At 46.8% G+C, this 12882-nt stretch overlaps 1 protein-coding gene and 1 pseudogene across 2 annotated transcripts in view; one reads left to right on the forward strand and one right to left on the reverse strand.

The window, feature by feature from the left end:
• KCNQ3 (potassium voltage-gated channel subfamily Q member 3) overlaps positions 1-12882 on the reverse strand; it is a 294819-nt gene that overhangs the window by 202957 nt on the left and 78980 nt on the right. The gene's annotated exons all lie outside the window — the stretch shown is intronic.
• LOC145510324 (stathmin-2 pseudogene) lies at positions 2001-2769 on the forward strand (annotated as a pseudogene). Its single transcript, XR_014056965.1, has one exon. The product of XR_014056965.1 is annotated as a stathmin-2 pseudogene (transcript).

Below are 12882 nucleotides of genomic sequence, written 5' to 3' on the forward strand. Positions count from 1 at the left end.
CCTTCATCTCCCTCAATGGTTTGTTCAGATGTCACCTTCCCAATGACATGTACACTGATTCCTCCCTTTAAAACTATGACAATGTCCCAGCCCCATTTTTACCACCCAGATACTCAAGTCTGTTTTATCCCATAGCACTTTTCATCTTCTAATTTAATCATCTTTTACAAAACTTTTGGTAGTTCTTTATTGTCTTTGTGTCCCACATACTCTAGAATGTAAATTTCATGACATTGGGAATTTTCCAGTTTTGTTCAATTCTAGGTCCACAACATGAAGCACATAGGAGGTACTTAATAAATATTTCTGGAGTTTTTATTGCTATCTCACTTCTCTGCTGAAGTTTTCTATCCGTGAAGAAGTGAAGGGCTTTGTGTCACCTCAAGAGAGAGGACACGCTAAATAATTTTTCTCTTGGGACCTCCCTGGCAGTCCAGCAGTTAAGACTTCAGCTTCCACTGCAGGGAGCACAGGTGCCATCCCTGGTAGGAGAACTAAGATCCCACATACCTCGTGGCATGGCCAAAAAGTAAAAATAAATAAATACATACACAAACAAATAAATAACTGTCCTCTCTGATTCCCCATCTTCCATCATCACTTTATTCTCTTCCTGAACTTATCACCCCTGACATTAGAAAATGTAAGAAGCACACAGTGTCATCTTTGTCATTGTTTGTAACCGTATCCCAAACCTCCAGGAGAGAGTTCAGCATTTTTTTTTCTTTATAGGAAAAGGCTAGAGAGTAAATGGCCTTCCCTGGTGGCTCAGCGGTAAAGAATCTGCCTGCAATGCAGGAGATGAGGGTTTGATCCCTGGGTCAGGAAGATCCCTCGGAGAAGGGAATGGCAAGCCACTCCAGTATTCTTGTCTGGGAAATCCCAAGGAGAGAGGAGCTTGGTGGGCTACAATCCATGGGGTTGCAAAAGAGTCGGACACAACTTAGCGACTAAACCACCACCACCCCCAGAGAGGAAATATCTTAGGCTTTACAAGCCACGATGTCTCTGTTTCAATTCCTCAACTCTGCCTTGGAATGCAAAAGCTGCCACAGACAGTATGTAAGCAAGCAAGCATGACTGTGTTCCAGTAAAACTTTATTTATGAAACCAGGGTTTGTGGTGATTGATTTGAGTGTCATTAAGGCTGTCATAGATGAAAGATGAGGTCACTAGATCTGACAGTGTGCTCATGATGTGGGAGCCAAATTACCACAGAATATAAAACTGAGAGAACGAGAGAGGCACGGTGTCCCCAACCTGTGTGCAGGAGCTGGTCACTTTCACACCGTGGCATTTGCTGAGAACGAGTAGGTTTAAAGATCCTCAATACTGTATGTTTCAGTTTGGAAAGAATATGGATAAATTGGAAGAACTTAGCTTTACTTTCACTTTTCCCTTTCATGCACTGGAGAAGGAAATGGCAACCCACTCCACTATTCTTGCCTGGAGAATCCTAGGGACGGCGGAGCCTGGTGGGCTGCCGTCTGTGGGGTCGCACAGAGTCAGACATGACTGAAGCGACTTAGCAGCAGCAGCAGCAGCAGCTTTACTGAGACCACCTGACATTAAAGAATCTGGCAATAAAAAAACAAAAACAGAACATGTTGTGGGCTAGATCTGGCCATGGTTTGCTGACCTCTGATCTAGAATAATGTCTGGCACATAGCAGATGTCCAGTAAACATGTGCTGGAAACAGGAATGACCTGAATAATTTATCAAATGCCTACCCTGTGTCAGGCACCACGACTGGGCTTCCTTTCAAACATTTCATCTTAGCCACAGAAACACCTATTAAACTCAGGACAGTAATCCTCGATTTAGAGGTCAAAGGACAGAGGTTAAAGGAGGCCCTGGGGTACTTTCCAAGGCCATCATGTTTAAGTGCCAATGTGGGGACTGCAATCCAGGTCTTCCAGGCTCTTGATCATTCCACCATGGAGGCCTTCATTCTTGTTAGACGTTCTGTAAAAATGCTAAGTCATGGCTTCTCTCTCGCTCTCTGCGCTGCTGTAGCCGGACCCTCCGCCTTCGCCACCGCTCAGCATCTGCACATCCCTACAATGGCTAAAACAGCAATGGCCTACAAGGAAAAAATGAAGGAACTGTCCATGCTGTCTCTGATCTGCTCTTGCTTCTACCCGGAACCTCGCAACATCAGCATCTACACTTACGATGATATGGAAGTGAAGCAAATCAACAAGCGTGCCTCTGGCCAGGCTTTTGAGCTGATCTTAAAACTACCATCTCCCATCTCAGAAGCTCCACGAACTTTAGCTTCTCCCAAGAAGAAAGACCTGTCCCTGGAGGAGATCCAGAAAAAACTGGAGGCTGCAGAGGAAAGAAGAAAGTCTCAGGAGGCTCAGGTGCTGAAACAGCTGGCAGAGAAGCGGGAGCATGAGCGAGAGGTCCTCCAGAAGGCTTTGGAGGAGAACAACAACTTCAGCAGGATGGCGGAGGAGAAGCTGATCCTGAAGATGGAACAAATCAAGGAAAACCGTGAGGCGAACCTAGCTGCTATTATTGAACGTCTGCAGGAAAAGGAGAGGCATGCGGCGGAGGTGCACAGGAACAAGGAGCTGCAGGTCGAACTGTCTGGCTGAAGCGACGGAGGGTATGGCACGCCCCACCATTAGTAAATCCCCCTGCCTATATTATAATGGATCATGCGATATCAGTATGGGAAATGTATGACATGGTTTAAAAAGAACTCATTATAAAAAACAAAAAACAGAATCAAAAATAAAAAAAAAAAATCAAAAAAAAAAAAAAAATGCTAAGTCATGATGAGGATGCTGGCTGTAACTCTTCCTCACTCATGGTGTATATATTCTTTGACTTAGCTGTCCAGCCAGGGTGCGCCAAGTACCCACCACACCCCTTGATCTGCCCGGTGTGATACAAGCTCCAGTCAGACTTAAGTCCATGTTCAGGCAAAGGAGCCTGCCTCAGTGTTCAGCTGTGTCTTGACTCTGCAACCTCATGGACTGCAGCACACCAGGCTCCTCTGTCCATGGGATTTCCCAAGCAAGAATACTGGAGTGGGTTGCCACTACTTTCTCTGAAGGAATCTTCCCGACCCAGGGATCAAATCCACGTCTCTGGCGACTCCTGCATTGGCAGGTGGATTCTTTACCACTGAGCCACCTGGGAAGCCCTAAAGGTGCCACAACCATGAAGCAAATATGGACCACGTGGCAGGCACCAGGCTGTGGGAGTTAAAAACCCTGATCCTGACTCAGGGTCTGCCTTCCAAAGCAAAGAAAACAAGTGCACATGCTCTGAGGGCCTTCCCTGTGCCAGCCACTGTGCGGCATCCTTCCCTGCCAGGCCTGGAAGAAGGTGGCAGGTACCACGAGAAGATTCAGGCACCGATCAGGGGAGCCCTGAGAAGAGAGCGTGGACTTTGACCCTGGGGCTCAGGAAAGGCTTTAGCAGAACGTCACTGTTGAGTCATGGGTTTGGGGGAGCCAGATCTGGAACCAATTTCCATTCCTGCCACTTACAGCCATTTATAGCCCTGGAGGCCTTGGGCGTATGACTCAGTTTCTCCTTGTCCCAGAAAACAGTGATAAAAATAGTACAAGGCCCCATCACCAAAGAATTCTTGTTTTACAAAATTAGAAGAGCTAATATATGTAAATGGGTGGCCTGATCCAGCGTATGCATTAAATACTTAAAACATGGACACACTGTCCACCCTCCTCGTCATGATTTGATGGGGTCCTTGAAAGTGTGATGACCATGGGGTACAGGGAGAAACTCAGGGACTGGTGCACCCGAGAGGTCCCTGTTAATTAAATGACCCGAAGCCAGAAAGGTCCCCAAATCGGATCATCTGCTTGTTTAACCAGCATCAAGCACCACGGAGGGATTCCATCTGTTGCTGAGATGTGGTGGAGTGCACCTTGGCCTGGGCTGCCTGGATGCTCCAGGAAGATAAACTGTGCTTCTGCCCAGAGACGCAGCGCAGAGCACAACCGAGGACCAGCTCGTGTCTGATGCGGAAACTGATCTCCTGCTGCTGGTACCAGGGCCTGCTTCCCCGGCAACCAATCCGAACTCAATCAGCCCAGGCATCGCCCATTCGGAGCTCACGGAGGGGGCGTGAGGCACTGACAGGGGCCCCGTTAACATCCCCTCCTGGTCCCCACTGACTTTTCTGTAACTCCCCACCCACACCAGGCCCCAAGAGAACGAGAACGCCAGGGGCGGGGATGGGGGCGGGGCACGGAGGTGCCTAACTCAGTAGCAAAGAGGTAGCTTCGAATCTGCTTTCAAATAATGCAGCTTAAATCAAGCCAATCCCCTACCCCATTCAATGTATCTTTTGAATCTGACCATAGCTCTTTTTTACCTTGCCCAAGCACCTTAGCTCAGGGGCTTCCTGGTAGCTCAGGTGGTAAAGAATCTGCCTGCAATGCAGGAGACACAGGAGACCTGGGTTCGATCCCTGGGCCCAGAAGATCCCCCCTGGGAAAGGGAATGGCAATCCATTCCAACATTTTTACCTGGAGAATTCCATGGAAAGAGGAGCCTGGTGGGCTACAGTCCATGGGGTCACAAAAAGTTGGACACAACTGAATGACTAACACATACACACACACACACACACACACACACACACACACACACACAAGCATCTTCGCTCAAGACAATTCAGAAATGAAAAAACAAACCCAGGAAAGTGGAGAGGCTTTTCATCACATAGTAATAACCTAGGGTTTATCCCTGGTTAGGGAAGATGCCCCAGAAAAGGAAATAGCAAGCCACTCCAGTATTCTTGCCTGGGAAATCCCTTGGACAGAGGAGCCTGGCAGGTTACAGTCCATGAGGTTGCAAAGCGTCGGACACGACTTAGTGACTAAACAACAACAATGGGTTTATCCAGCATCTCATCCTAAGGAAACTGCCAACTCATCAAGGATTCTGGAACTTCTATGATGTGTCAGGGGCTTTCACAAGTATTCTCTTACTGCTTCCTCCCTATAACCTTCAGCTCAGCACTGGGTCCATCCCTACAGAGTTTGACACTCAGGGCCTTCAAAGCCGACAAAGGCATCAGTGGCCTCTCCTAGGGGAAGGACACATCTCACCAGAGACCAGGAATACTCATGGGACATGTGAGACAAGGACTGACATTCAGGGATGCCCTAAGGTAGCAGACTGGTTTCACAGATGCCAGCCCCAGGCCACGGTCAGAGACCTGAGGTTAGCCCCAGATTTGCCAATATGATCTGTTTGGACTTCAGCACATGACCTAATATGGGCAATTTCACGTTCTCTATCTGCTGCTAAGTCGCTTCAGTCGTGTCCGACTGTGTGTGACCCCACAGACAGCAGCCTACCAGGCTCCTCTGTCCCTGGGATTCTCCAGGCAAGAACACTGGAGTGTGTTGCCATTTCCTTCTCCATCTCTATCTGCTAAATGGAGCTAATTCTAGTATCTATTCCTGTGATTGTGGGGAGGATTAAATGAAATAGCGTGAGACCCTTGGCACAGGCTGTGGTCATGACCTCCGTCTCTGACCCAGGTTCTCTGATCCCTGTGCTACGCACGTGGTCTCATTTCATCTTCACAGTGGGCCACGATTGGCCCCATTTTACAGATGATGATAACACTTATCTCCAGGTTCAGTTTTCATGACAATCAATTCTCTAGCCACTACCTACACTGAGCAGTGAGACTCTGCAACCCAGAACCGACCTTTACAGAAGCTGAATTCACAGGGAAGAAAAGCATACCACTTATACCGCAAAGAAAAAAAAAACAAAAAAACCCTGATCTCCTCAGAGCCACATAGATGGTCAAAATGGAAACCTGGCAAGGCAGTAACTTTATGTATCATGCTGTCAAGAGGGAGAAATTTCTTCCTGCGGCTTTTCAAGTTTGCTCTCAGATCTGTCCAGCCCTGCTTCCTGCAAAAGCCTGGGTACCAAAAACCTTGGGAAAATTCCAAAGAGACGAGGATTGCTGTAGGACTCAGAATTCTGACAGCACACGTGGTTCCTGGCTCCTGCGGGTCACACACACAGCAGCACCGGGACCTGGAGGCTTCAGCCGGCTGAGGGAGTGCAAAGCTGTCAGAAGTGATCTTACCAGAACAACAACAATAAAAGACCAACTTCATTCTGAGAGCTTGGAAAACTTTTTTGCAAACCTCTTCCAGTCCTGGCCTCTCATGTTAGCGTGTTCCAACGTGCTTAAAGAGGAGTCTTGGAGTCCAAGTCTACATTTTAGAGAAGGAAGTCTTAAGTTTTCCCATAGAGTGGTTGTAGTGATTTTTTACACTTTGAGACAAGGTCTCTAACATATGGGGCTTCTCTGGTGGCTCAGCAGTAAAGGATCTGACTGCCAGTGTGGGAGACATGGGTTTGATCCCTGATCCAGGAAGATCCCACATGCCACGGAGCAACTAAGCTCGTGCATCACAACTATTGAGCCTGTGCTCCAGAGCCCGGGAGCCACACTGCTGAGCCCACGAACCCCAGAGCCCGGCTCCACAACAAGAGAAGCCACGGAAATGACCAGCCCCACACACCACAACCAGGGAGTAGCTCCCGCTCCTCTCAAGTAGAGAAGCTCACAGGCAGCAAAGAAGAGCCAGGGCAGCCGTAAATAAACAAATAACATAACAAAAACAATCCCTTCGCTTCCTCCCCATCTCGGCACCTGCAGCCTCACTTCAGCCCAACTTCTCAACCCACTGGTCTACACAGGATCCCTTCCATCTTCACTTCCCACTCATTTTTTTCCCCTCTTACTTTTTATCTTGAAAATTTTCAAACTTACAAAAAAGTTGAAAGAAAACATCAAACATACGTGCCCTTCCCTAGAACATTTATCCAATGTTAACATTTTGGCCACTTTGCTCTCTGTATAATTTTTAAATTATGATCCATTGGAAAATGCTGGAGACATCACAACTGTGGGGGGCAGAATGACAGCCCCCCCACCAAGAGGTCCTCATCTACTTCTAACAGCCTGTGAACATTTTAGGTTACATGGCAAAGGTGAATTAAGATTGCAGATGGAATTAGATTGCTAATCAGTTGACCTTAAGATGGAGCGATTATCCTGGTATCCTTGATAATATCTAGATTCTAGCTCCATGAGACCCACTGCAGATTTCTAATTTTCAGAATGATAAGCTAATAAGTTTGTATTACTTTAAGTCATGAAATGTGTGGTAATTTGTTACAGGAGCAGTAGGACACTAATATAATAACTGCTCCTCTAAATTCTTCAGCATTTCCTAATAACAAGGAGATTTTCATATATAACCACAATGTCATTATCACATCCAAGAAAATTAACAAAAATTCCATAATATCATCTAACATGAAATCCACATTAATATTTCTCTAATTGTCTCAAAACTATCTCAAGTCATTTTTTTTTAAACTCTACGATCTAATCAAGGTGCATGACTGAATCTGGCTATGTTCCTTTATTCTCTTTTAATCAAGAATAGTTTCTTGGGTTTGGGGAGTGTTTTTCATGTTACTGACATTTTTAAAGAGTCAGATCAGTTGTCACACAGAATAACTCACCTTCTCAATTTGACTGGTGGCTTACTTCTAATCAGAATCCAGTTAAGACTCTTTGGTAAGACTGTCTCATGGAAGATACTGTAATTCTCATTCAGTCTTCAACCAACTACTCAAGTCACAAGTCTCTTCCATGTTTGCTAGTCCAACAGACATATCTCTTTCTTCACATCAGACTTTCTCAGTAGCATTTGACAGACTGACCACCCTGTCTCCAAAAACATTTTCTTCTTTCCAGTTTTTATGACACTTAACTATCCTAATTTTCTCCCTACATCTTTCTAAGATCCTAAATCTGTGGGCTTATTTTCCTCTTTGCTGTTGTTGTTTAGCCACTAAGTCATGTCTGACTCTTGTGAACCCATGGACTGTAGCCTGCCAGGCTCTTCTGTCCATAGGATTTTCCAGGCAAGGATACTGGAGCAGGTTGCCATTTCCCTCTTCTGTGTATCTTTCTGACCCAGGGATCAAACCCATGTTTCTTGCGTCTCCTGCATTGCAGGCAGATTCTGTACCACTGAGCCATCTGGGAAGCCCTTATTTTCCTTCTTTCAACCTTTAAACAGTTGCATTACTTCCTCAGGTCTGAGGCCTTCTCTTTCTCTGTGGTTTCACCTGGGTGAGCGTATCCACACCCAGAGCTCCCATTTGCAGATGGCTCCCAAGTTCATGTCCTCAACTCGCTCACTCCTCTGAGGGCAGGGCTCATGGCACCTACCTGACATCACCTGGATGTTTCAATGGCATCTCCAAGAAGTTCAAATCAAAACTCCCAATTTTCCTTCTGAAGCTTTTGATCCCCAGTCTCCCATCTTGGGAAGAAGCACCAGCTCTGTCATTGTTGTTACAGTTGGAACCAAGGACATCATTCATTCCTCCCTGCATTTGCTGTCACAACTAACTTGTGTTCAAAGTCTGTGGACACTATCACTTACATACCTTCCCAGGCATTTGCTTCTATCTATCCTCCAGTCTAAGCTACTATGATCTCATGCCCAGCCCAAGTTTTGGGATGAAATATCCAACACGACAATAAAATTCCTCAGTTTCCTCTTTGTAAAATAGATTGGTATAGTAACTAAATTAGATAACACTTAAAAAGCCCAGGACATAATGTCTGCCTTATAGTAAATATTCAATCAATGGGTGCTCAGGGGTAGCAGGGAGCAACAGGCCGAGTCAGGGGCAAACACTGAGGATCAAACTCTAGAGTGACACCGGTTCCACATCAGTTTTGAAAAATCACTGTTTTGAGAGAAATCATTCTGTCTTCAAGTCGAACACAAGTCCAGAATCCAGTCTTTATTCTCTGCAGACAGTTTCTGCTGAACCAAAACATGAGAGCAAATAGCTTCAGGTCTCAGCCATTATTTGTCTCTTCGGTTCATTTTTTATTTTCATTTTTTTGGTGCAATATGGCCTCTCTCAATTTTGTAGCTTCTTGATGTTGTTTTTGAATTTTTATGCATTTTTTGAAAATGTATTAGAATTGAATAGAATGGAAGAAGTCAAGTTATAGTGGTTTTTATTTTTTAAAATAGCATTCTTTAAAATAATGTGCCCATTATTTCTGTTTCCTCAATGCTCTATGTACTTTCCTCTGCCACAAAAAAACTCAAATGTCAGCATCTTATTCGGGGGTGCCCCCAAGAACTCAACATTTTACTAAAGGTTACTTGCATAAGCCTTTTCTCTATTAAAATGCTATTTTAATTTTGCTATTTATACAAATGGTATAAATAGTACAGGTTTAGCGGTTGGATAGAGGAAGAGGCTGAATGATGCTAAAAATGCAGAGGTGGGAGAGACAGGACAGAGAATGGAGAAAGAGACAAAGAGAGACTGGGAGGATGATCCAGGAGTGAAAGAAGGAAGCAAACAAACCACAGAGCGTGTCTGATGGGCTGAATGAGCTTTCTCAGAACCTGAGGTGATGCTGGCATCAGCCCCAAAAGGAAGGAGCTGAACCTCAGACCACATCCCCCAGATGGTGAGCGACGGGCTGCAACAGCGAGCTCTGGCTCACACCTCCTCTGACCGCAGAGTGAAGCCACCTGCACACACCTGCCTGCACACACCTGCCTGTACACACCTGCCTGCACACACCTGAAGATGCGTTCAGTGCAGCCGTAAACCTTCAAGTTCCCTCTGAGTCAGGCCATCTTAGAAATCACCAACAGAACAAGAAGGCCTCCAAAGAAAAAGACAAAAGGCTTCTCCAGACCTCTGTCCAAATAATGGGAGCTTCACAAAGGTGCTGGAGCGAGTACCAATGGTGTACCATGCATAGAAGATTGATACGTTTATTCATAGGCTTTGTCTCTGTATGTGCAGTAGAATCAACCTGCTTTGCAAGTTTTATTAACAACGCTGCAGTAAAAACTCTTGTAATGAGTTACAGAAATAGCTCTCACCTCTGGGTGCCACAGAGCAGCCTAAGCCTCAGACTTTTTTTTTTTGTCATTTTTTCCCAGTGCATTTGAACATTTTTGCAGCTCTCACAGAAAGCTATTCTATTAGCAGAAAAGCAATAAGCTGCCAGCCCTTTGAAGATGACGCTACTGATATACCTGGTGTCTACTTTCTCTTATGCCATTCTTGCTGTCCTGGCCTTCAGGATCCATTTTACATCTGAGGCCCACAGAGCTAGGAAAAGGGAGAGAAAGGGGACCAAAACAATCCTGAGATTTCATAACCCCTTAGACTGCCCAAAATAGCAAGCATCCATAAAGATGTAACAACCTCGGGGGCACCTCCAGCAGGGCCATTATGACATCTCTATCTGTGTGCACACAAGATGCTAAGACACCTCAAGACAGGGTGACTCTATCCATCTCTAGGTCCCCAGGGCCTCTCCCTTCCCCAACTACTGGACTTCAGATAAACTGTCTCTCTGAGTCTCAGTTTTCTCTCCTGTAAAATGGAAACATTCCTTTGGACAGTCTGCTTTCAGCCTAGGAGCCAGAGATGCTACTAAAACCTAAAGTCAGCTCATATCACTCCCTAGAACCCTCCAGTAGCATCTCGAATTCTCAAGAGTGAAGGTCCAGGCCTCCAAGGTCCTGGTGATCTCAGCATCCTCTCATCTCTCTGACCACATGTCCTGCTTCGTGCTCTCACCATCTGGACCACGCTGGTCTCCTGGCCGTTCCAGGAACATGCGAGGCCCTTTCCTCCATCAGCACGACAGGCTCCGTGATCTTCTCCTCACTGCCCCGCCTCCTTTCCATGAGCTCTGCTTTCAGGGCCCTTCGGATAAGGCCTCATTGTCACCCAGAGCCCAAGAGCAACGTCCCATACCTGCACTTGGCCCCGGCTTGTTTTCCTCCCTAGTGACAGGACCATCCAGCCCATCTGTTTTGTCTATTTACCATTTGCTTTTCTCCCCCAACCCTAACTGAAACCCAAACTCTGTGGGGCTGGGGGTTTTGATCAGCTTTGCTGACGGCTGTATCCACAGTCCCTAGGACAGTGCCTGGCACATACCAGGTACAAAATCACTGTGCTGAAGGCAAGTTTATTTCAAACGACAGTCAGCAAGCCCTACATGGAGTGTAAGCATGGTCCATCAACGTGACAGCAGAGAGCAGGGGACAAGCCCTGACTTCTCAGGAGGCCCTTTCTGCTTCCTTCTTGATTTTGCACATGCTCAGGATGGCTGCTCAAAGGGGTGTTCCAGACGCCCTCTCTCCCACACGACAGTCAGCCTTTCTCCTAGTGAAGACAATCACTGATGCTGGAACAGTCTCTGCACTTGGTAACCTTACAACGAGGAGGATATAAACACCTAGTCCTGGTCAGCAGAGAAAGCCTCCCAGAGCAGCAGGAATGCAGGATGGGCTTTAGAGGCTGTGCAGGTCAGCAATGAACAGAGAGGTCAAGGAAGGGTATTCTGGCTCAGAGCAACATGTACAAAGGTGGTGACACAGGAGAGCAGAGTGTCTTGGTTGACCTGTTCAGGCTCCTGCATTGACCATCTGTCCTGTGCTCGAGCTGGATGGACTCTGGAAACAGTCTGGTTAAGAGCATCACATGGTGGGCATCCCCTGGCAGTCCAGGAGTTAAGACTCTGTGCTTCCAATGCCGGCAGGAGGCCCTAGTCAAGGAACTGGGATCCCACATGCCTTGTGGCAAGGCCAAAAAATAAAATCGATAAGCAACAAGGATTTACCATATGTAAAAAAAAAGAGCATCACATGGTTTGTGGCTGCAATGAGGAAGGAAGAATAAGAAATATTGTTTTAGGACCCCTCTGGCATGGTACTCACGTTGGGTGACGGAGTAGCTGATGGAAGGCACTAAGGAAGGGAACGACATGGGCCTTAGGCAGAAGGGAGACAGAGCAACATCAGTGTCTGGACAGTGGGATGCGTCTAGGGTGCGAGGGTCTGCAGAGGCGGCAGATGGGGCAGGAGACAAGTTCAAAGGCCCAGGGAGAGGGAACAAGGGTCTGAGCTGAGATGGTAAAACAAAAAATCCAGAAAGGAATCCTGGTCTTCCTTTAGACCTCCCTGTCTTCCAGATGCTGAAGGCACCCTCCTCCCACCCCTCCCCGCATCCAGCCCAGCAGTAAGCCTCATCAAACCCACTTCCAAACACATCCCATCAGGATCCCATATGGACGGCGAGAAGGAGCACAGGCTTGGCAACTCAGCTTCCGAGAAGAGCATCCTGGCTCCTGCATTTCCCAGCTCCGTGTCCTTGAGCAAGTGATTTCTCGAAGCCTACTGTTCTCGAGGTCTCATTGTGACTTGGGAACAGTAATGGAACCGATGGAATAAAGTTCCTGGCAGCATGACACGAGTCACTAAAGAACACCTGCTCAATAAATATCAGCTATCATAACCACGAATGCGAAGCCCCATCCAAGCCCACCACGTCTCATCTGGGACTGTGCAGTGGCACCCCAGCTTCAATCTCTGTCCTTCTTCAACCCATTCTTCACCTGTCTTCCCACAGTCCTTAGCGTTGAGAAATCCAAAGGAACTGAAAAACGAGCCAACTCCCCCCATGTCCTCCTGATCCACTTGGAATAAAATCCAAGGCTTTTCCTGCATAGTCAGCAGGTTGTCCAACCTCATCCCCCGGCACCCTTCCCCTTACCCACCTGGTTGTAGAACCAGTACCTTTAAAAAAATTATGTATTTATTTGACTGCATCAGGTCTTAGTTGTGGCACACAGGACCTTTGCTATGTCAAGCAGCATCTTTTCTATGCAGTGCTCAGGCTCTCTAGTTGTGGCACATGACTTCAGTAGTTCTGGCGCATGGGCTTAGCTGCTCTGCGGCATGTGAGATCTTAGTTCCCTGACCAGGGATCAAACTGCATTG

Source organism: Giraffa tippelskirchi, chromosome 6 (genome assembly GCF_054371585.1).
Source record: "Giraffa tippelskirchi isolate mGirTip1 chromosome 6, T2T-mGirTip1v1.2.pri, whole genome shotgun sequence".
Taxonomy (NCBI): domain Eukaryota; kingdom Metazoa; phylum Chordata; class Mammalia; order Artiodactyla; family Giraffidae; genus Giraffa; species Giraffa tippelskirchi.